General features: G+C 46.3%; 55 non-coding genes across 55 annotated transcripts; all 55 read left to right on the forward strand.

Moving 5' to 3' along the window:
• The first annotated feature begins 33 nt into the window (after positions 1-33).
• On the forward strand, positions 34-106 carry Trnak-uuu (transfer RNA lysine (anticodon UUU)). Its single transcript has one exon. It is a non-coding gene; the product is annotated as a tRNA-Lys (tRNA).
• Positions 107-196: 90 nt separating this feature from the next.
• Positions 197-268, forward strand: Trnae-cuc (transfer RNA glutamic acid (anticodon CUC)). Its single transcript has one exon. It is a non-coding gene; the product is annotated as a tRNA-Glu (tRNA).
• Positions 269-357: 89 nt separating this feature from the next.
• Trnak-uuu (transfer RNA lysine (anticodon UUU)) lies at positions 358-430 on the forward strand. Its single transcript has one exon. It is a non-coding gene; the product is annotated as a tRNA-Lys (tRNA).
• Positions 431-520: 90 nt separating this feature from the next.
• Trnae-cuc (transfer RNA glutamic acid (anticodon CUC)) lies at positions 521-592 on the forward strand. Its single transcript has one exon. It is a non-coding gene; the product is annotated as a tRNA-Glu (tRNA).
• Positions 593-681: 89 nt separating this feature from the next.
• Positions 682-754, forward strand: Trnak-uuu (transfer RNA lysine (anticodon UUU)). Its single transcript has one exon. It is a non-coding gene; the product is annotated as a tRNA-Lys (tRNA).
• Positions 755-844: 90 nt separating this feature from the next.
• On the forward strand, positions 845-916 carry Trnae-cuc (transfer RNA glutamic acid (anticodon CUC)). Its single transcript has one exon. It is a non-coding gene; the product is annotated as a tRNA-Glu (tRNA).
• An 89-nt stretch (positions 917-1,005) lies between these two features.
• Positions 1,006-1,078, forward strand: Trnak-uuu (transfer RNA lysine (anticodon UUU)). The gene has a single exon. It is a non-coding gene; the product is annotated as a tRNA-Lys (tRNA).
• Positions 1,079-1,168: 90 nt separating this feature from the next.
• On the forward strand, positions 1,169-1,240 carry Trnae-cuc (transfer RNA glutamic acid (anticodon CUC)). The gene has a single exon. It is a non-coding gene; the product is annotated as a tRNA-Glu (tRNA).
• Positions 1,241-1,329: 89 nt separating this feature from the next.
• Positions 1,330-1,402, forward strand: Trnak-uuu (transfer RNA lysine (anticodon UUU)). Its single transcript has one exon. It is a non-coding gene; the product is annotated as a tRNA-Lys (tRNA).
• Positions 1,403-2,148: 746 nt separating this feature from the next.
• Trnak-uuu (transfer RNA lysine (anticodon UUU)) lies at positions 2,149-2,221 on the forward strand. Its single transcript has one exon. It is a non-coding gene; the product is annotated as a tRNA-Lys (tRNA).
• A 614-nt stretch (positions 2,222-2,835) lies between these two features.
• Positions 2,836-2,910, forward strand: Trnak-uuu (transfer RNA lysine (anticodon UUU)). Its single transcript has one exon. It is a non-coding gene; the product is annotated as a tRNA-Lys (tRNA).
• An 88-nt stretch (positions 2,911-2,998) lies between these two features.
• Trnae-cuc (transfer RNA glutamic acid (anticodon CUC)) lies at positions 2,999-3,070 on the forward strand. Its single transcript has one exon. It is a non-coding gene; the product is annotated as a tRNA-Glu (tRNA).
• Positions 3,071-3,159: 89 nt separating this feature from the next.
• On the forward strand, positions 3,160-3,232 carry Trnak-uuu (transfer RNA lysine (anticodon UUU)). The gene has a single exon. It is a non-coding gene; the product is annotated as a tRNA-Lys (tRNA).
• A 90-nt stretch (positions 3,233-3,322) lies between these two features.
• Positions 3,323-3,394, forward strand: Trnae-cuc (transfer RNA glutamic acid (anticodon CUC)). The gene has a single exon. It is a non-coding gene; the product is annotated as a tRNA-Glu (tRNA).
• Positions 3,395-3,483: 89 nt separating this feature from the next.
• Trnak-uuu (transfer RNA lysine (anticodon UUU)) lies at positions 3,484-3,556 on the forward strand. Its single transcript has one exon. It is a non-coding gene; the product is annotated as a tRNA-Lys (tRNA).
• Positions 3,557-3,646: 90 nt separating this feature from the next.
• Trnae-cuc (transfer RNA glutamic acid (anticodon CUC)) lies at positions 3,647-3,718 on the forward strand. The gene has a single exon. It is a non-coding gene; the product is annotated as a tRNA-Glu (tRNA).
• An 89-nt stretch (positions 3,719-3,807) lies between these two features.
• Positions 3,808-3,880, forward strand: Trnak-uuu (transfer RNA lysine (anticodon UUU)). The gene has a single exon. It is a non-coding gene; the product is annotated as a tRNA-Lys (tRNA).
• Positions 3,881-4,394: 514 nt separating this feature from the next.
• Trnak-uuu (transfer RNA lysine (anticodon UUU)) lies at positions 4,395-4,467 on the forward strand. The gene has a single exon. It is a non-coding gene; the product is annotated as a tRNA-Lys (tRNA).
• Positions 4,468-4,557: 90 nt separating this feature from the next.
• Trnae-cuc (transfer RNA glutamic acid (anticodon CUC)) lies at positions 4,558-4,629 on the forward strand. Its single transcript has one exon. It is a non-coding gene; the product is annotated as a tRNA-Glu (tRNA).
• An 89-nt stretch (positions 4,630-4,718) lies between these two features.
• On the forward strand, positions 4,719-4,791 carry Trnak-uuu (transfer RNA lysine (anticodon UUU)). Its single transcript has one exon. It is a non-coding gene; the product is annotated as a tRNA-Lys (tRNA).
• Positions 4,792-5,305: 514 nt separating this feature from the next.
• On the forward strand, positions 5,306-5,378 carry Trnak-uuu (transfer RNA lysine (anticodon UUU)). The gene has a single exon. It is a non-coding gene; the product is annotated as a tRNA-Lys (tRNA).
• A 90-nt stretch (positions 5,379-5,468) lies between these two features.
• Trnae-cuc (transfer RNA glutamic acid (anticodon CUC)) lies at positions 5,469-5,540 on the forward strand. The gene has a single exon. It is a non-coding gene; the product is annotated as a tRNA-Glu (tRNA).
• Positions 5,541-5,629: 89 nt separating this feature from the next.
• Trnak-uuu (transfer RNA lysine (anticodon UUU)) lies at positions 5,630-5,702 on the forward strand. The gene has a single exon. It is a non-coding gene; the product is annotated as a tRNA-Lys (tRNA).
• A 90-nt stretch (positions 5,703-5,792) lies between these two features.
• On the forward strand, positions 5,793-5,864 carry Trnae-cuc (transfer RNA glutamic acid (anticodon CUC)). Its single transcript has one exon. It is a non-coding gene; the product is annotated as a tRNA-Glu (tRNA).
• An 89-nt stretch (positions 5,865-5,953) lies between these two features.
• Positions 5,954-6,026, forward strand: Trnak-uuu (transfer RNA lysine (anticodon UUU)). The gene has a single exon. It is a non-coding gene; the product is annotated as a tRNA-Lys (tRNA).
• A 90-nt stretch (positions 6,027-6,116) lies between these two features.
• On the forward strand, positions 6,117-6,188 carry Trnae-cuc (transfer RNA glutamic acid (anticodon CUC)). The gene has a single exon. It is a non-coding gene; the product is annotated as a tRNA-Glu (tRNA).
• Positions 6,189-6,277: 89 nt separating this feature from the next.
• Positions 6,278-6,350, forward strand: Trnak-uuu (transfer RNA lysine (anticodon UUU)). The gene has a single exon. It is a non-coding gene; the product is annotated as a tRNA-Lys (tRNA).
• A 90-nt stretch (positions 6,351-6,440) lies between these two features.
• On the forward strand, positions 6,441-6,512 carry Trnae-cuc (transfer RNA glutamic acid (anticodon CUC)). The gene has a single exon. It is a non-coding gene; the product is annotated as a tRNA-Glu (tRNA).
• An 89-nt stretch (positions 6,513-6,601) lies between these two features.
• Positions 6,602-6,674, forward strand: Trnak-uuu (transfer RNA lysine (anticodon UUU)). The gene has a single exon. It is a non-coding gene; the product is annotated as a tRNA-Lys (tRNA).
• Positions 6,675-7,708: 1,034 nt separating this feature from the next.
• Trnak-uuu (transfer RNA lysine (anticodon UUU)) lies at positions 7,709-7,781 on the forward strand. The gene has a single exon. It is a non-coding gene; the product is annotated as a tRNA-Lys (tRNA).
• Positions 7,782-7,871: 90 nt separating this feature from the next.
• Positions 7,872-7,943, forward strand: Trnae-cuc (transfer RNA glutamic acid (anticodon CUC)). Its single transcript has one exon. It is a non-coding gene; the product is annotated as a tRNA-Glu (tRNA).
• Positions 7,944-8,032: 89 nt separating this feature from the next.
• Trnak-uuu (transfer RNA lysine (anticodon UUU)) lies at positions 8,033-8,105 on the forward strand. The gene has a single exon. It is a non-coding gene; the product is annotated as a tRNA-Lys (tRNA).
• A 90-nt stretch (positions 8,106-8,195) lies between these two features.
• Positions 8,196-8,267, forward strand: Trnae-cuc (transfer RNA glutamic acid (anticodon CUC)). Its single transcript has one exon. It is a non-coding gene; the product is annotated as a tRNA-Glu (tRNA).
• An 89-nt stretch (positions 8,268-8,356) lies between these two features.
• Positions 8,357-8,429, forward strand: Trnak-uuu (transfer RNA lysine (anticodon UUU)). Its single transcript has one exon. It is a non-coding gene; the product is annotated as a tRNA-Lys (tRNA).
• Positions 8,430-8,519: 90 nt separating this feature from the next.
• On the forward strand, positions 8,520-8,591 carry Trnae-uuc (transfer RNA glutamic acid (anticodon UUC)). Its single transcript has one exon. It is a non-coding gene; the product is annotated as a tRNA-Glu (tRNA).
• An 89-nt stretch (positions 8,592-8,680) lies between these two features.
• Positions 8,681-8,753, forward strand: Trnak-uuu (transfer RNA lysine (anticodon UUU)). Its single transcript has one exon. It is a non-coding gene; the product is annotated as a tRNA-Lys (tRNA).
• Positions 8,754-8,843: 90 nt separating this feature from the next.
• Trnae-cuc (transfer RNA glutamic acid (anticodon CUC)) lies at positions 8,844-8,915 on the forward strand. Its single transcript has one exon. It is a non-coding gene; the product is annotated as a tRNA-Glu (tRNA).
• Positions 8,916-9,004: 89 nt separating this feature from the next.
• On the forward strand, positions 9,005-9,077 carry Trnak-uuu (transfer RNA lysine (anticodon UUU)). The gene has a single exon. It is a non-coding gene; the product is annotated as a tRNA-Lys (tRNA).
• A 90-nt stretch (positions 9,078-9,167) lies between these two features.
• Positions 9,168-9,239, forward strand: Trnae-cuc (transfer RNA glutamic acid (anticodon CUC)). Its single transcript has one exon. It is a non-coding gene; the product is annotated as a tRNA-Glu (tRNA).
• Positions 9,240-9,328: 89 nt separating this feature from the next.
• Trnak-uuu (transfer RNA lysine (anticodon UUU)) lies at positions 9,329-9,401 on the forward strand. Its single transcript has one exon. It is a non-coding gene; the product is annotated as a tRNA-Lys (tRNA).
• A 90-nt stretch (positions 9,402-9,491) lies between these two features.
• On the forward strand, positions 9,492-9,563 carry Trnae-cuc (transfer RNA glutamic acid (anticodon CUC)). The gene has a single exon. It is a non-coding gene; the product is annotated as a tRNA-Glu (tRNA).
• An 89-nt stretch (positions 9,564-9,652) lies between these two features.
• Positions 9,653-9,725, forward strand: Trnak-uuu (transfer RNA lysine (anticodon UUU)). The gene has a single exon. It is a non-coding gene; the product is annotated as a tRNA-Lys (tRNA).
• Positions 9,726-10,471: 746 nt separating this feature from the next.
• On the forward strand, positions 10,472-10,544 carry Trnak-uuu (transfer RNA lysine (anticodon UUU)). Its single transcript has one exon. It is a non-coding gene; the product is annotated as a tRNA-Lys (tRNA).
• A 90-nt stretch (positions 10,545-10,634) lies between these two features.
• Positions 10,635-10,706, forward strand: Trnae-cuc (transfer RNA glutamic acid (anticodon CUC)). The gene has a single exon. It is a non-coding gene; the product is annotated as a tRNA-Glu (tRNA).
• Positions 10,707-10,795: 89 nt separating this feature from the next.
• Trnak-uuu (transfer RNA lysine (anticodon UUU)) lies at positions 10,796-10,868 on the forward strand. The gene has a single exon. It is a non-coding gene; the product is annotated as a tRNA-Lys (tRNA).
• A 746-nt stretch (positions 10,869-11,614) lies between these two features.
• On the forward strand, positions 11,615-11,687 carry Trnak-uuu (transfer RNA lysine (anticodon UUU)). Its single transcript has one exon. It is a non-coding gene; the product is annotated as a tRNA-Lys (tRNA).
• A 90-nt stretch (positions 11,688-11,777) lies between these two features.
• Trnae-cuc (transfer RNA glutamic acid (anticodon CUC)) lies at positions 11,778-11,849 on the forward strand. Its single transcript has one exon. It is a non-coding gene; the product is annotated as a tRNA-Glu (tRNA).
• An 89-nt stretch (positions 11,850-11,938) lies between these two features.
• Trnak-uuu (transfer RNA lysine (anticodon UUU)) lies at positions 11,939-12,011 on the forward strand. The gene has a single exon. It is a non-coding gene; the product is annotated as a tRNA-Lys (tRNA).
• Positions 12,012-12,101: 90 nt separating this feature from the next.
• Trnae-cuc (transfer RNA glutamic acid (anticodon CUC)) lies at positions 12,102-12,173 on the forward strand. The gene has a single exon. It is a non-coding gene; the product is annotated as a tRNA-Glu (tRNA).
• Positions 12,174-12,262: 89 nt separating this feature from the next.
• On the forward strand, positions 12,263-12,335 carry Trnak-uuu (transfer RNA lysine (anticodon UUU)). Its single transcript has one exon. It is a non-coding gene; the product is annotated as a tRNA-Lys (tRNA).
• Positions 12,336-13,081: 746 nt separating this feature from the next.
• Trnak-uuu (transfer RNA lysine (anticodon UUU)) lies at positions 13,082-13,154 on the forward strand. Its single transcript has one exon. It is a non-coding gene; the product is annotated as a tRNA-Lys (tRNA).
• Positions 13,155-13,244: 90 nt separating this feature from the next.
• On the forward strand, positions 13,245-13,316 carry Trnae-cuc (transfer RNA glutamic acid (anticodon CUC)). Its single transcript has one exon. It is a non-coding gene; the product is annotated as a tRNA-Glu (tRNA).
• An 89-nt stretch (positions 13,317-13,405) lies between these two features.
• On the forward strand, positions 13,406-13,478 carry Trnak-uuu (transfer RNA lysine (anticodon UUU)). The gene has a single exon. It is a non-coding gene; the product is annotated as a tRNA-Lys (tRNA).
• A 90-nt stretch (positions 13,479-13,568) lies between these two features.
• Trnae-cuc (transfer RNA glutamic acid (anticodon CUC)) lies at positions 13,569-13,640 on the forward strand. Its single transcript has one exon. It is a non-coding gene; the product is annotated as a tRNA-Glu (tRNA).
• Positions 13,641-13,729: 89 nt separating this feature from the next.
• Positions 13,730-13,802, forward strand: Trnak-uuu (transfer RNA lysine (anticodon UUU)). Its single transcript has one exon. It is a non-coding gene; the product is annotated as a tRNA-Lys (tRNA).
• The last annotated feature ends 334 nt before the right edge of the window (positions 13,803-14,136 follow it).

Raw genomic sequence — 14,136 nt, forward strand, 5'->3', positions numbered from 1 at the left:
TATCTGTACTCGACATGAATGCTTGTTGACCGAGCCCGGTTAGCTCAGTCGGTAGAGCGTTGGACTTTTAATCCAACGGTCAAGGGTTCAAGTCCCTTATCGGGCGCAGTTTTTGTGACAATGCCTTCGTGACATTTTACCCTTGTATGCTTGAGTTTAGGTTCATTGAACAAAGAAACACGGGTCTTGCAGCACCTCCCAGATGGTCTAGTGGTTAGGATTCCTGGCTCTCACCCAGGCGGCCCGGGTTCAATTCCCGGTCTGGGAACTCTTTTCCTACACTTTGCCTTTTGTGCACGCACAGAAAATCGTTTGCAGTCACTGTATCTGTACTCGACATGAATGCTTGTTGAGCGAGCCCGGTTAGCTCAGTCGGTAGAGCGTTGGACTTTTAATCCAACGGTCAAGGGTTCAAGTCCCTTATCGGGCGCAGTTTTTGTGACAATGCCTTCGTGACATTTTACCCTTGTATGCTTGAGTTTAGGTTCATTGAACAAAGAAACACGGGTCTTGCAGCACCTCCCAGATGGTCTAGTGGTTAGGATTCCTGGCTCTCACCCAGGCGGCCCGGGTTCAATTCCCGGTCTGGGAACTCTTTTCCTACACTTTGCCTTTTGTGCATGCACAGAAAATCGTTTGCAGTCACTGTATGTGTACTCGACATGAATGCTTGTTGAGCGAGCCCGGTTAGCTCAGTCGGTAGAGCGTTGGACTTTTAATCCAACGGTCAAGGGTTCAAGTCCCTTATCGGGCGCAGTTTTTGTGACAATGCCTTCGTGACATTTTACCCTTGTATGCTTGAGTTTAGGTTCATTGAACAAAGAAACACGGGTCTTGCAGCACCTCCCAGATGGTCTAGTGGTTAGGATTCCTGGCTCTCACCCAGGCGGCCCTGGTTCAATTCCCGGTCTGGGAACTCTTTTCCTACACTTTGCCTTTTGTGCACGCACAGAAAATCGTTTGCAGTCACTGTATCTGTACTCGACATGAATGCTTGTTGACCGAGCCCGGTTAGCTCAGTCGGTAGATCGTTGGACTTTTAATCCAACGGTCAAGGGTTCAAGTCCCTTATCGGGCGCAGTTTTTGTGACAATGCCTTCGTGACATTTTACCCTTGTATGCTTGAGTTTAGGTTCATTGAACAAAGAAACACGGGTCTTGCAGCACCTCCCAGATGGTCTAGTGGTTAGGATTCCTGGCTCTCACCCAGGCGGCCCTGGTTCAATTCCCGGTCTGGGAACTCTTTTCCTACACTTTGCCTTTTGTGCACGCACAGAAAATCGTTTGCAGTCACTGTATCTGTACTCGACATGAATGCTTGTTGACCGAGCCCGGTTAGCTCAGTCGGTAGAGCGTTGGACTTTTAATCCAACGGTCAAGGGTTCAAGTCCCTTATCGGGCGCAGTTTTTGTGACAATGCCTTTGTGACATTTTACCCTTGCATGCTTGAGTTTAGGTTCATTGAACAAAGAAACACGGGTCTTGTAGCACCTCCCAGATGGTCTAGTGCAGGGGTGCACAACCTGCGGCCGAGTTGACGATTTTGTGCGGCCGTGAACATGTTTATTAACATATATGTACTGGCGGCCGTGACGTAAAAACAACTCTTTTGCTAAATATTTTGACTTTGAAACTGCTCTAATTAGATTTTGTAAGACTCTAAAGAATGTTACCAGCGTGGTAACCCTGTACATTACGCTTTGTATACGCCTATTGTGTGCAATCAATGCAAATAAACAGTCACCTCTGGTGTCACAATATAGATTGTGACGTCATACATAGCTCAGACGGGTCATTAAACTGTTTAGCTCAATCTGTGGATCATGTTTTAAAAATTATCCGGCCTTTTTGGACGCCATTAGATGGTTTTTGTATGTGGGACAAGCCCTATTTTCACATATTCAATTTAAAAACAAAACAAGCAGGTAATTGGCGGCCGTGGGTGAAATAAGGATCCGCAATGCGGCCGTCTTAGCAAAAAGGTAATGCACACCTGGTCTAGTGGTTAGGATTCCTGGCTTTCGCCCAGGCGGCCCGGGTTCAATTCCCGGTCTGGGAACTCTTTTCCTACACTTTGCCTTTTGTGCACGCACAGAAAATCGTTTGCAGTCACTGTATCTGTACTCGACATGAATGCTTGTTGACCGAGCCCGGTTAGCTCAGTCGGTAGAGCGTTGGACTTTTAATCCAACGGTCAAGGGTTCAAGTCCCTTATCGGGCGCAGTTTTTGTGACAATGCCTTCGTGACATTTTACCCTTGTATGCTTGAGTTTAGGTTCATTGAACAAAGAAACACGGGTCTTGCAGCACCTCCCAGATGGTCTAGTGCAGGGGTTCTTAACCAGGGGTACATGTACCCCTTGGGGGTACGAAGCACCAAAGCAGGGGGTACGACATGCAGTGTGAAATTATACGCTATTTAGGCATATTTCTGAAGAAGGCGTAACAAGTTACTTTGTTACATGTCTTTGACTGATTGGAACTGACTGATTGTTGGTGTGCTGTAAATTTTGTTGAACTTAGGTTTCAATGCATGCATTCAACACGTAAGCTATAAATACACTGAGTTTAAATTCTATTATTACAATTTTATTTACTTCCCTCGGCCATTGTAGACAGGGGGTACGAGAAAATTTCACGAAAGCTCAAAGGGTACGAGCGCTAAAAAGGTTAAGAAACACTGGTCTAGTGGTTAGGATTCCTGGCTTTCGCCCAGGCGGCCCGGGTTCAATTCCCGGTCTGGGAACTCTTTTCCTACACTTTGCCTTTTGTGCACGCACAGAAAATCGTTTGCAGTCACTGTATCTGTACTCGACATGAATGTTTGTTGAGCGACCCCGCTTAGCTCAGTCGGTAGAGCGTTGGACTTTTAATCCAACGGTCAAGGGTTCAAGTCCCTTATCGGGCCCAGTTTTTGTGACAATGCCTTCGTGACATTTTACCCTTGTATGCTTGAGTTTAGGTTCATTGAACAAAGAAACACGGGTCTTGCAGCACCTCCCAGATGGTCTAGTGGTTAGGATTCCTGGCTCTCACCCAGGCGGCCCTGGTTCAATTCCCCGTCTGGGAACTCTTTTCCTACACTTTGCCTTTTGTGCACGCACAGAAAATCGTTTGCAGTCACTGTATCTGTACTCGACATGAATGCTTGTTGACCGAGCCCGGTTAGCTCAGTCGGTAGAGCGTTGGACTTTTAATCCAACGGTCAAGGGTTCAAGTCCCTTATCGGGCGCAGTTTTTGTGACAATGCCTTTGTGACATTTTACCCTTGCATGCTTGAGTTTAGGTTCATTGAACAAAGAAACACGGGTCTTGCAGCACCTCCCAGATGGTCTAGTGGTTAGGATTCCTGGCTCTCACCCAGGCGGCCCGGGTTCAATTCCCGGTCTGGGAACTCTTTTCCTACACTTTGCCTTTTGTGCACGCACAGAAAATCGTTTGCAGTCACTGTATCTGTACTCGACATGAATGCTTGTTGACCGAGCCCGGTTAGCTCAGTCGGTAGAGCGTTGGACTTTTAATCCAACGGTCAAGGGTTCAAGTCCCTTATCGGGCGCAGTTTTTGTGACAATGCCTTCGTGACATTTTACCCTTGTATGCTTGAGTTTAGGTTCATTGAACAAAGAAACACGGGTCTTGCAGCACCTCCCAGATGGTCTAGTGGTTAGGATTCCTGGCTCTCACCCAGGCGGCCCGGGTTCAATTCCCGGTCTGGGAACTCTTTTCCTACACTTTGCCTTTTGTGCACGCACAGAAAATCGTTTGCAGTCACTGTATCTGTACTCGACATGAATGCTTGTTGAGCGAGCCCGGTTAGCTCAGTCGGTAGAGCGTTGGACTTTTAATCCAACGGTCAAGGGTTCAAGTCCCTTATCGGGCGCAGTTTTTGTGACAATGCCTTCGTGACATTTTACCCTTGTATGCTTGAGTTTAGGTTCATTGAACAAAGAAACACGGGTCTTGCGGCACCTCCCAGATGGTCTAGTGCAGTGGTTCTTAACCTTTTTGGTGTGGTTTCCCACTAAAGTAAATCACCAAGTCCGAATTTCCCACTCTGTTATTTTATAATCATGTTTTGTGTCCAACAAAAAATGATTCTTTAATCAAAATAATTTTGTGAAGCGATTTGGTCGGCACCTTAAAGGTATACTGAAATCTTATTTAGTGATTTCGTGGGTAAGTAAAATTGTGTGGGATTTTGAAAAATCTCATGTGCTTGCAACAGTCATTTATCGCACCACAATCAACAGACCAAATGCATTTATTCGCACCCAGGCGGCCCGGGTTCAATTCCCGGTCTGGGAACTCTTTTCCTACACTTTGCCTTTTGTGCACGCACAGAAAATCGTTTGCAGTCACTGTATCTGTACTCGACATGAATGCTTGTTGACCGAGCCCGGTTAGCTCAGTCGGTAGAGCGTTGGACTTTTAATCCAACGGTCAAGGGTTCAAGTCCCTTATCGGGCGCAGTTTTTGTGACAATGCCTTTGTGACATTTTACCCTTGCATGCTTGAGTTTAGGTTCATTGAACAAAGAAACACGGGTCTTGCAGCACCTCCCAGATGGTCTAGTGGTTAGGATTCCTGGCTCTCACCCAGGCGGCCCGGGTTCAATTCCCGGTCTGGGAACTCTTTTCCTACACTTTGCCTTTTGTGCACGCACAGAAAATCGTTTGCAGTCACTGTATCTGTACTCGACATGAATGCTTGTTGACCGAGCCCGGTTAGCTCAGTCGGTAGATCGTTGGACTTTTAATCCAACGGTCAAGGGTTCAAGTCCCTTATCGGGCGCAGTTTTTGTGACAATGCCTTCGTGACATTTTACCCTTGTATGCTTGAGTTTAGGTTCATTGTACAAAGAAACACGGGTCTTGCAGCACCTCCCAGATGGTCTAGTGCAGTGGTTCTTAACCTTTTTGGTGTGGTTTCCCACTAAAGTAAATCACCAAGTCCGAATTTCCCACTCTGTTATTTTATAATCATGTTTTGTGTCCAACAAAAAATGATTCTTTAATCAAAATAATTTTGTGAAGCGATTTGGTCGGCACCTTAAAGGTATACTGAAATCTTATTTAGTGATTTCGTGGGTAAGTAAAATTGTGTGGGATTTTGAAAAATCTCATGTGCTTGCAACAGTCATTTATCGCACCACAATCAACAGACCAAATGCATTTATTCTCACCCAGGCGGCCCGGGTTCAATTCCCGGTCTGGGAACTCTTTTCCTACACTTTGCCTTTTGTGCACGCACAGAAAATCGTTTGCAGTCACTGTATCTGTACTCGACATGAATGCTTGTTGACCGAGCCCGGTTAGCTCAGTCGGTAGAGCGTTGGACTTTTAATCCAACGGTCAAGGGTTCAAGTCCCTTATCGGGCGCAGTTTTTGTGACAATGCCTTTGTGACATTTTACCCTTGCATGCTTGAGTTTAGGTTCATTGAACAAAGAAACACGGGTCTTGCAGCACCTCCCAGATGGTCTAGTGGTTAGGATTCCTGGCTCTCACCCAGGCGGCCCGGGTTCAATTCCCGGTCTGGGAACTCTTTTCCTACACTTTGCCTTTTGTGCACGCACAGAAAATCGTTTGCAGTCACTGTATCTGTACTCGACATGAATGCTTGTTGACCGAGCCCGGTTAGCTCAGTCGGTAGAGCGTTGGACTTTTAATCCAACGGTCAAGGGTTCAAGTCCCTTATCGGGCGCAGTTTTTGTGACAATGACTTCGTGACATTTTACCCTTGTATGCTTGAGTTTAGGTTCATTGAACAAAGAAACACGGGTCTTGCAGCACCTCCCAGATGGTCTAGTGGTTAGGATTCCTGGCTCTCACCCAGGCGGCCCGGGTTCAATTCCCGGTCTGGGAACTCTTTTCCTACACTTTGCCTTTTGTGCACGCACAGAAAATCGTTTGCAGTCACTGTATCTGTACTCGACATGAATGCTTGTTGACCGAGCCCGGTTAGCTCAGTCGGTAGAGCGTTGGACTTTTAATCCAACGGTCAAGGGTTCAAGTCCCTTATCGGGCGCAGTTTTTGTGACAATGCCTTTGTGACATTTTACCCTTGCATGCTTGAGTTTAGGTTCATTGAACAAAGAAACACGGGTCTTGCAGCACCTCCCAGATGGTCTAGTGGTTAGGATTCCTGGCTCTCACCCAGGCGGCCCGGGTTCAATTCCCGGTCTGGGAACTCTTTTCCTACACTTTGCCTTTTGTGCACGCACAGAAAATCGTTTGCAGTCACTGTATCTGTACTCGACATGAATGCTTGTTCACCGAGCCCGGATAGCTCAGTCGGTAGAGCGTTGGACTTTTAATCCAACGGTCAAGGGTTCAAGTCCCTTATCGGGCGCAGTTTTTGTGACAATGCCTTCGTGACATTTTACCCTTGTATGCTTGAGTTTAGGTTCATTGAACAAAGAAACACGGGTCTTGCAGCACCTCCCAGATGGTCTAGTGGTTAGGATTCCTGGCTCTCACCCGGGCGGCCCTGGTTCAATTCCCGGTCTGGGAACTCTTTTCCTACACTTTGCCTTTTGTGCACGCACAGAAAATCGTTTGCAGTCACTGTATCTGAACTCGACATGAATGCTTGTTGACCGAGCCCGGTTAGCTCAGTCGGTAGATCGTTGGACTTTTAATCCAACGGTCAAGGGTTCAAGTCCCTTATCGGGCGCAGTTTTTGTGACAATGCCTTCGTGACATTTTACCCTTGTATGCTTGAGTTTAGGTTCATTGTACAAAGAAACACGGGTCTTGCAGCACCTCCCAGATGGTCTAGTGCAGTGGTTCTTAACCTTTTTGGTGTGGTTTCCCACTAAAGTAAATCACCAAGTCCGAATTTCCCACTCTGTTATTTTATAATCATGTTTTGTGTCCAACAAAAAATGATTCTTTAATCAAAATAATTTTGTGAAGCGATTTGGTCGGCACCTTAAAGGTATACTGAAATCTTATTTAGTGATTTCGTGGGTAAGTAAAATTGTGTGGGATTTTGAAAAATCTCATGTGCTTGCAACAGTCATTTATCGCACCACAATCAACAGACCAAATGCATTTATTCGCAAACAATAACAAAGTCATTGATGCTTTTAGTAATGTCTGTGACGTAACAAACGTTTTTTGGATTTTTATGCGCCTTGTAAAACTAGGTGAAGTTAATCTTACATGTTGTTGCGGAAAATATTGTATTAAATTAACTTTCAATGGTTGATTTCAACCCACGGGCCCGAGTTTGGTGACTTCTGACTCACATAATTTCCCTCTAAAAACATTAAATTTCCCACAAATGGGAAATTTCCCACCGGTTAAGAACCACTGAACTAATCAGATTTACTTCCTTGGATATTCGAGTAAAACTTAAAACAATTTCCCACTTCCAGACCAGAAAGAATTTCCCACTGCATGGATATTCAGTAATTTCCCACTGGTGGGAAATTTCCCAGCGGTTAAGAACCAGTGGAGTACACATGGAACAACAAACCCAACTTCAAATTACCCACTTGAAATCCTCAAATTCCCCACTAGTGGGTAATTACCCACCGGTTAAGAACCACTGGTCTAGTGGTTAGGATTCCTGACTCTCACCCAGGCGGCCCGGGTTCAATTCCCGGTCTGGGAACTCTTTTCCTACACTTTGCCTTTTGTGCACGCACAGAAAATCGTTTTCAGTCACTGTATCTGTACTCGACATGAATGCTTGTTGACCGAGCCCGGTTAGCTCAGTCGGTAGAGCGTTGGACTTTTAATCCAACGGTCAAGGGTTCAAGTCCCTTATCGGGCGCAGTTTTTGTGACAATGACTTCGTGACATTTTACCCTTGTATGCTTGAGTTTAGGTTCATTGAACAAAGAAACACGGGTCTTGCAGCACCTCCCAGATGGTCTAGTGGTTAGGATTCCTGGCTCTCACCCAGGCGGCCCGGGTTCAATTCCCGGTCTGGGAACTCTTTTCCTACACTTTGCCTTTTGTGCACGCACAGAAAATCGTTTGCAGTCACTGTATCTGTACTCGACATGAATGCTTGTTGACCGAGCCCGGTTAGCTCAGTCGGTAGAGCGTTGGACTTTTAATCCAACGGTCAAGGGTTCAAGTCCCTTATCGGGCGCAGTTTTTGTGACAATGCCTTTGTGACATTTTACCCTTGCATGCTTGAGTTTAGGTTCATTGAACAAAGAAACACGGGTCTTGCAGCACCTCCCAGATGGTCTAGTGGTTAGGATTCCTGGCTCTCACCCAGGCGGCCCGGGTTCAATTCCCGGTCTGGGAACTCTTTTCCTACACTTTGCCTTTTGTGCACGCACAGAAAATCGTTTGCAGTCACTGTATGTGTACTCGACATGAATGCTTGTTGACCGAGCCCGGTTAGCTCAGTCGGTAGAGCGTTGGACTTTTAATCCAACGGTCAAGGGTTCAAGTCCCTTATCGGGCGCAGTTTTTGTGACAATGCCTTCGTGACATTTTACCCTTGTATGCTTGAGTTTAGGTTCATTGAACAAAGAAACACGGGTCTTGCAGCACCTCCCAGATGGTCTAGTGGTTAGGATTCCTGGCTTTCGCCCAGGCGGCCCGGGTTCAATTCCCGGTCTGGGAACTCTTTTCCTACACTTTGCCTTTTGTGCACGCACAGAAAATCGTTTGCAGTCACTGTATCTGTACTCGACATGAATGCTTGTTGACCGAGCCCGGTTAGCTCAGTCGGTAGAGCGTTGGACTTTTAATCCAACGGTCAAGGGTTCAAGTCCCTTATCGGGCGCAGTTTTTGTGACAATGCCTTCGTGACATTTTACCCTTGTATGCTTGAGTTTAGGTTCATTGAACAAAGAAACACGGGTCTTGCAGCACCTCCCAGATGGTCTAGTGGTTAGGATTCCTGGCTCTCACCCAGGCGGCCCTGGTTCAATTCCCGGTCTGGGAACTCTTTTCCTACACTTTGCCTTTTGTGCACGCACAGAAAATCGTTTGCAGTCACTGTATCTGTACTCGACATGAATGATTGTTGACCGAGCCCGGTTAGCTCAGTCGGTAGATCGTTGCACTTTTAATCCAACGGTCAAGGGTTCAAGTCCCTTATCGGGCGCAGTTTTTGTGACAATGCCTTTGTGACATTTTACCCTTGCATGCTTGAGTTTAGGTTCATTGAACAAAGAAACACGGGTCTTGCAGCACCTCCCAGATGGTCTAGTGGTTAGGATTCCTGGCTCTCACCCAGGCGGCCCGGGTTCAATTCCCGGTCTGGGAACTCTTTTCCTACACTTTGCCTTTTGTGCACGCACAGAAAATCGTTTGCAGTCACTGTATCTGTACTCGACATGAATGCTTGTTGACCGAGCCCGGTTAGCTCAGTCGGTAGAGCGTTGGACTTTTAATCCAACGGTCAAGGGTTCAAGTCCCTTATCGGGCGCAGTTTTTGTGACAATGCCTTTGTGACATTTTACCCTTGTATGCTTGAGTTTAGGTTCATTGAACAAAGAAACACGGGTCTTCCAGCACCTCCCAGATGGTCTAGTGGTTAGGATTCCTGGCTCTCACCCAGGCGGCCCGGGTTCAATTCCCGGTCTGGGAACTCTTTTCCTACACTTTGCCTTTTGTGCACACACAGAAAATCGTTTGCAGTCACCGTATCTGTACTCGACACCAATGCTTGTTGACCGAGCCCGGTTAGCTCAGTCGGTAGATCGTTGGACTTTTAATCCAACGGTCAAGGGTTCAAGTCCCTTATCGGGCGCAGTTTTTGTGACAATGCCTTTGTGACATTTTACCCTTGTATGCTTGAGTTTAGGTTCATTGAACAAAGAAACACGGGTCTTGTAGCACCTCCCAGATGGTCTAGTGCAGGGGTGCACAACCTGCGGCCGAGTTGACGATTGTGTGCGGCCGTGAACATGTTTATTAACATATATGTACTGGCGGCCGTGACGTAAAAACAACTCTTTTGCTAAATATTTTGACTTTGAAACTGCACTAATTAGATTTTGTAAGACTGTAAAGAATATTACCAGCGTGGTAACCCTGTACATTACGCTTTGTATACGCCTATTGTGTGCAATCAATGCAAATAAACAGTCACCTCTGGTGTCACAATAAAGATTGTGACGTCATACATAGCTCAGACGGGTCATTAAATTGTTTAGCTCAATCTGTGGATCATGTTTTAAAAATTATCCGGCCTTTTTGGACGCCATTAGATGGTTTTTGTATGTGGGACAAGCCCTATTTTCACATATTCAATTTAAAAACAAAACAAGCAGGTAATTGGCGGCCGTGGGTGAAATAAGGATCCGCAATGCGGCCGTCTTAGCAAAAAGGTAATGCACACCTGGTCTAGTGGTTAGGATTCCTGGCTTTCGCCCAGGCGGCCCGGGTTCATTTCCCGGTCTGGCAACTCTTTTCCTACACTTTGCCTTTTGTGCACGCACAGAAAATCGTTTGCAGTCACTGTATCTGTACTCGACATGAATGCTTGTTGAGCGAGCCTGGTTAGCTCAGCCGGTAGAGCGTTGGACTTTTAATCCAACGGTCAAGGGTTCAAGTCCCTTATCGGGCGCAGTTTTTGTTACAATGCCTTTTTGACATTTTACCCTTGCATGCTTGAGTTTAGGTTCATTGAACAAAGAAACACGGGTCTTGTAGCACCTCCCAGATGGTCTAGTGGTTAGGATTCCTGGCTCTCACCCAGGCGGCCCGGGTTCAATTCCCGGTCTGGGAACTCTTTTCCTACACTTTGCCTTTTGTGCACACACAGAAAATCGTTTGCAGTCACCGTATCTGTACTCGACACCAATGCTTGTTGACCGAGCCCGGTTAGCTCAGTCGGTAGATCGTTGGACTTTTAATCCAACGGTCAAGGGTTCAAGTCCCTTATCGGGCGCAGTTTTTGTGACAATGCCTTTGTGACATTTTACCCTTGTATGCTTGAGTTTAGGTTCATTGAACAAAGAAACACGGGTCTTGTAGCACCTCCCAGATGGTCTAGTGCAGGGGTGCACAACCTGCGGCCGAGTTGACGATTGTGTGCGGCCGTGAACATGTTTATTAACATATATGTACTGGCGGCCGTGACGTAAAAACAACTCTTTTGCTAAATATTTTGACTTTGAAACTGCACTAATTAGATTTTGTAAGACTGTAAAGAATATTACCAGCGTGGTAACCCTGTACATTACGCTTTGTATACGCCTATTGTGTGCAATCAATGCAAATAAACAGTCACCTCTGGTGTCACAATAAAGATTGTGACGTCATACATAGCTCAGACGGGTCATTAAATTGTTTAGCTCAATCTGTGGATCATGTTTTAAAAATTATCCGGCCTTTTTGGACGCCATTAGATGGTTTTTGTATGTGGGACAAGCCCTATTTTCACATATTCAATTTAAAAACAAAACAAGCAGGTAATTGGCGGCCGTGGGTGAAATAAGGATCCGCAATGCGGCCGTCTTAGCAAAAAGGTAATGCACACCTGGTCTAGTGGTTAGGATTCCTGGCTTTCGCCCAGGCGGCCCGGGTTCATTTCCCGGTCTGGCAACTCTTTTCCTACACTTTGCCTTTTGTGCACGCACAGAAAATCGTTTGCAGTCACTGTATCTGTACTCGACATGAATGCTTGTTGAGCGAGCCTGGTTAGCTCAGCCGGTAGAGCGTTGGACTTTTAATCCAACGGTCAAGGGTTCAAGTCCCTTATCGGGCGCAGTTTTTGTTACAATGCCTTTTTGACATTTTACCCTTGCATGCTTGAGTTTAGGTTCATTGAACAAAGAAACACGGGTCTTGTAGCACCTCCCAGATGGTCTAGTGGTTACGATTCCTGGCTCTCACCCAGGCGGCCCGGGTTCAATTCCCGGTCTGGGAACTCTTTTCCTACACTTTGCCTTTTGTGCACGCACAGAAAATCGTTTGCAGTCACTGTATCTGTACTCGACATGAATGCTTGTTGACCGAGCCCGGTTAGCTCAGTCGGTAGAGCGTTGGACTTTTAATCCAACGGTCAAGGGTTCAAGTCCCTTATCGGGCGCAGTTTTTGTGACAATGCCTTTGTGACATTTTACCCTTGCATGCTTGAGTTTAGGTTCATTGAACAAAGAAACACGGGTCTTGCAGCACCTCCCAGATGGTCTAGTGGTTAGGATTCCTGGCTCTCACCCAGGCGGCCCGGGTTCAATTCCCGGTCTGGGAACTCTTTTCCTACACTTTGCCTTTTGTGCACACACAGAAAATCGTTTGCAGTCACCGTATCTGTACTCGACACCAATGCTTGTTGACCGAGCCCGGTTAGCTCAGTCGGTAGATCGTTGGACTTTTAATCCAACGGTCAAGGGTTCAAGTCCCTTATCGGGCGCAGTTTTTGTGACAATGCCTTTGTGACATTTTACCCTTGTATGCTTGAGTTTAGGTTCATTGAACAAAGAAACACGGGTCTTGTAGCACCTCCCAGATGGTCTAGTGCAGGGGTGCACAACCTGCGGCCGAGTTGACGATTGTGTGCGGCCGTGAACATGTTTATTAACATATATGTACTGGCGGCCGTGACGTAAAAACAACTCTTTTGCTAAATATTTTGACTTTGAAACTGCACTAATTAGATTTTGTAAGACTGTAAAGAATATTACCAGCGTGGTAACCCTGTACATTACGCTTTGTATACGCCTATTGTGTGCAATCAATGCAAATAAACAGTCACCTCTGGTGTCACAATAAAGATTGTGACGTCATACATAGCTCAGACGGGTCATTAAATTGTTTAGCTCAATCTGTGGATCATGTTTTAAAAATTATCCGGCCTTTTTGGACGCCATTAGATGGTTTTTGTATGTGGGACAAGCCCTATTTTCACATATTCAATTTAAAAACAAAACAAGCAGGTAATTGGCGGCCGTGGGTGAAATAAGGATCCGCAATGCGGCCGTCTTAGCAAAAAGGTAATGCACACCTGGTCTAGTGGTTAGGATTCCTGGCTTTCGCCCAGGCGGCCCGGGTTCATTTCCCGGTCTGGGAACTCTTTTCCTACACTTTGCCTTTTGTGCACGCACAGAAAATCGTTTGCAGTCACTGTATCTGTACTCGACATGAATGCTTGTTGAGCGAGCCTGGTTAGCTCAGCCGGTAGAGCGTTGGACTTTTAATCCAACGGTCAAGGGTTCAAGTCCCTTATCGGGCGCAGTTTTTGTTACAATGCCTTTTTGACATTTTACCCTTGCATGCTTGAGTTTAGGTTCATTGAACAAAGAAACACGGGTCTTGTAGCACCTCCCAGATGGTCTAGTGGTTACGATTCCTGGCTCTCACCCAGGCGGCCCGGGTTCAATTCCCGGTCTGGGAACTCTTTTCCTACACTTTGCCTTTTGTGCACGCACAGAAAATCGTTTGCAGTCACTGTATCTGTACTCGACATGAATGCTTGTTGACCGAGCCCGGTTAGCTCAGTCGGTAGAGCGTTGGACTTTTAATCCAACGGTCAAGGGTTCAAGTCCCTTATCGGGCGCAGTTTTTGTGACAATGCCTTTGTGACATTTTACCCTTGCATGCTTGAGTTTAGGTTCATTGAACAAAGAAACACGGGTCTTGCAGCACCTCCCAGATGGTCTAGTGGTTAGGATTCCTGGCTCTCACCCAGGCGGCCCGGGTTCAATTCCCGGTCTGGGAACTCTTTTCCTACACTTTGCCTTTTGTGCACACACAGAAAATCGTTTGCAGTCACCGTATCTGTACTCGACACCAATGCTTGTTGACCGAGCCCGGTTAGCTCAGTCGGTAGATCGTTGGACTTTTAATCCAACGGTCAAGGGTTCAAGTCCCTTATCGGGCGCAGTTTTTGTGACAATGCCTTTGTGACATTTTACCCTTGTATGCTTGAGTTTAGGTTCATTGAACAAAGAAACACGGGTCTTGTAGCACCTCCCAGATGGTCTAGTGCAGGGGTGCACAACCTGCGGCCGAGTTGACGATTGTGTGCGGCCGTGAACATGTTTATTAACATATATGTACTGGCGGCCGTGACGTAAAAACAACTCTTTTGCTAAATATTTTGACTTTGAAACTGCACTAATTAGATTTTGTAAGACTGTAAAGAATATTACCAGCGTGGTAACCCTGTACATTACGCTTTGTATACGCCTATTGTGTGCAATCAATGCAAATAA

Source organism: Phallusia mammillata, chromosome 1 (genome assembly GCF_965637545.1).
Source record: "Phallusia mammillata chromosome 1, kaPhaMamm4.hap1.1, whole genome shotgun sequence".
Taxonomy (NCBI): Eukaryota; Metazoa; Chordata; class Ascidiacea; order Phlebobranchia; family Ascidiidae; genus Phallusia; species Phallusia mammillata.